The sequence below is a fragment of the Mus caroli genome, unplaced genomic scaffold, assembly GCF_978045245.1.
Source record: "Mus caroli unplaced genomic scaffold, Mus_caroli_1 scaffold_11, whole genome shotgun sequence".
Classification (NCBI taxonomy): Eukaryota; Metazoa; Chordata; class Mammalia; order Rodentia; family Muridae; genus Mus; species Mus caroli.
The window spans coordinates 79,998,804-80,002,225 of NW_028227266.1; positions in this window are offsets into that span (position 1 = coordinate 79,998,804).

Consider the following 3,422-nt stretch of genomic DNA (forward strand, 5'->3'; position numbering starts at 1 on the left):
TAATCATCTTCCAAACGCTGACACCATTGCATACACTAGCAAGATTTTGCTGAAAGGACCCAGATAGAGCTGTCTCTTGTGAGACTATGCCGGGGCCTAGCAAACACAGAAGTGGATGCTCACAGTCAGCTAGTGGATGGATCACAGGGCTCCCAATGGAGGAGCTAGAGAGAGTACCCAAGGAGCTAAAGGGATCTGCAACCCTATAGGTAGAACAACATTATGAACTAACCAGTACCCCGGAGCTCTTGACTCTAGCTGCATATATATCAAAAGATGGCCTAGTCGGCCATCACTGGAAAGAGAGGCCCATTGGACACACAAACTTTATATGCCCCAGTACAGGGGAACGCCAGTGCCAAAAAAATGGGGATGGTGGGTAGGGAAGTGGCGGGGAGGTTATGGGGGATTTTGGGGATAGCATTGGAAATGTAATTGAGGAAAATACGTAATAAAAAATATTAAAAATTAAAAAATATGAAAATACCAAATCTCTCCTCATAAAATGTGTGAAATGGTCATTCATTGTGTATTACATATACTATTACATCAGGTGAATAAAAGTTACCTTTACACTTATCAGTGATATATGAATCATTCTAGGTACAATGAATTAATTAGCTGAGGTCAAATGGGTAGCTTGTTGGTGGTACTAAATCAAATACCTGTATAGGTTGGTGTGTTCAAAAATTGGTGTCAGTTAAATCTGAACCAAAACCTTTTCTCCCTGAAATCAGTAATTATAACATGAAACTGACTTTGTTAGTTTCTCTCTTTATCTACTTCCAAAGAAGAGGGGCATTAGTTTCAGTGTCCAACTTAATGAACCTTCTACATCAGACCCAAGATGTAATTGTTAGCTCAAAGGCTTACTGCTGAATACACTTGCCCTTTCTAGATCCTTCTAACTCCAGCTGGCTGTTTTAACTCAGGGGCTTTGGATAAAAACTCCTCTCCAAGTTGTCTGATTCAAATTGGCTTCTCTTGACTTTTGACTTAATTGCTCTGTTTGGCCTCAAACTCACTCTAGCAAACTGTTCTAATTTTCTGGCTCCTTTTCATTCTCTAATTATCCTGTAAAATTTTCTCCTCTCTCCCTCTCTGTGCTGTGCTCTCTTAAGTCACCTCCCCTTTCTGTCTTTTCTACTGAAAGTTGGGCATATCCTATTTCTGACTCATTTTGTCAAGTCTTCCTCTAATTTGTCACTTGTATGTCCCTTATTAGAAATCACTTTCAAACATGGCTATTTCCTACAAATTAACTTCACCTTTAGTGTTCCATATTAAAGGTGTAGACTAAGGCCATGCATATATTCTAGTCAAATCATACAGACTTAGCAGGTCTTTGGATATGATCCCTTGCCAAAGCAGCCATGTTGCTGTATTAAAATTTTTTTGTGGTCCAGTGTTGTCAATTTGGTTTCTTCTTTCTTTACAATCCAGAGGTGATAAAGCAAAGTGTAAGGGTCTGAAATAAAGGAGGTAGAAGGGCCCCTCAGGCATTGCTATTGTTGTTGACAATATAGACACTAAGTAGAACTATAGAGCTGTGATGGAGCAGAAGCATAAATCACCTGGGTAAGTACAAGAAGAAAATTCCACCAATATCTTAACAATCATAGTTGTGCTTTCAGTCCAATATTAAGTCAATACTAAATCAAAAATTTTGATGATAATTTTAAGTTTCTTGAATTATAAAAATAAATAATAATTATCATTTTATATTTTAATAAAACAGTACTTTTACTTAGGCACATTATAGTTCTTAAACTTATAGGTCTATTATTGAATTATGGACACTTACACATTAATAAGATATTTTGCCCGTTTGAGTTAGTCATCAAATCATGCAAGCATACATATTTTAAAATAATAAGCTATAAGTGTCCATGATAAGGCAATGTTCCACTACATATGTATCTGGAACCATGGATTCCTCCATGTGTACTCTTTGCTTGGTGGTTTAGTCCCTGGGAGCTCTGGGAGCCCCACTTAGCTGATATTGTTCTTCCTATGTGGTTGCAATCCCCTTCAGCTCCTTCAGTCCTTCCCCTAACTCTTCCATTAGAGTCCCTGGGGTCCCATAGTTGTCTGTATCTGCATCTGTCTTAGTCAGATGCTGGCGGACTTTCAGAGGACAACCATACTAGGCTCCCATAAGCAAGTTCTTCTTGACATCAGCAATTGTGTCTGTTTTTTTTATTATTAATTAATTAGGTATTTTCTTCATTTACATTTCCCAATGCTACCCCATAAGTCCCCCAAGCCCTCCCCCACCCTCTTCTTGGCCCTGGCGTTCCCCTGTACTGAGGCATATAAAGTTTGCAAGACCAATGGCCCTCTCCTTCCACTGATGGCCGACAAGGTCATCTTCTGAAACATATGCAGCTAGAGACACGAGCTTTGGGGGGTACTGGTTAGTTCATATTGTTGTTCTACCTATAGGGTTGCAGCTCCTTTAGCTACTTGGGTACTTTCTCTAGCTCCTCCATTGGGGGCCCTGTGATCCATCCAATAGCTGACTGTGAGCCTCCACTTATGTGTTTGCTAGGCCCCAGCATAGCCTCCCAAGAGACAGCTATATCAGGGTCCTTTCAGCAACATCTTGCTAGTGTGTGCAATGGTGTCAGCATTTGGGGACTGATTATGGGATGGATCCCCGGGTATGGCAGTCTCTAGATGGTCCATTCTTTCATCTCAGCTCCAATCTTTGTTTCTGTAACTCCTTCCATGTGTGTTTTGTTCCCAATGCTAGAGAAGGAGCAAAATGTCTATGGTCACTTGATCTTTGACAAAGGAGCTAAAGCCATCCAGTGGAAAAAAGACAGCATTTTCAACAAATGGTGCTGGCACAACTGGTGGTTATCATGTAGAAGAATGCGAATAAATCCATTCCTATCTCCTTGTACTAAGGTCAAATCTAAGCAGATCAAGAAATTTCACATAAAACGAGAGACACTGAAACTTATAGAGGAGAAAGTGGGGGAAAGCCTCGAAGATATGGGCACAGGGGAAAAATTCCTGAATAGAACAGCAATGGCTTGTGCTGTAAGATCAAGAATCAACAAATGGGACCTCATAAAATTGCAAAACTTCTGTAAGGCAAAAGACACTGTCAATAAGACAAAAAGGCCACCAACAGATTGGGAAAGGATCTTTACCTATCCTAAATCAGATAGGGGACTAATATCCAATATATATAAAGAACTCAAAAAGGTGGACTACAGAAAATCAAATAACCCCGTTAAAAATGGGCTCAGAGCTAAACAAAGAATTCTCACCTGAGGAATACCGAATGGCTGAGAAGCACCTGAAAAATTGTTCAGCATCCTTAATCATCAGGGAAATGCAAATCAAAACATCCCTGAGATTCCACCTCACACCAGTCAGAATGGCTAAGATCAAAAATTCAGGTGACAGCT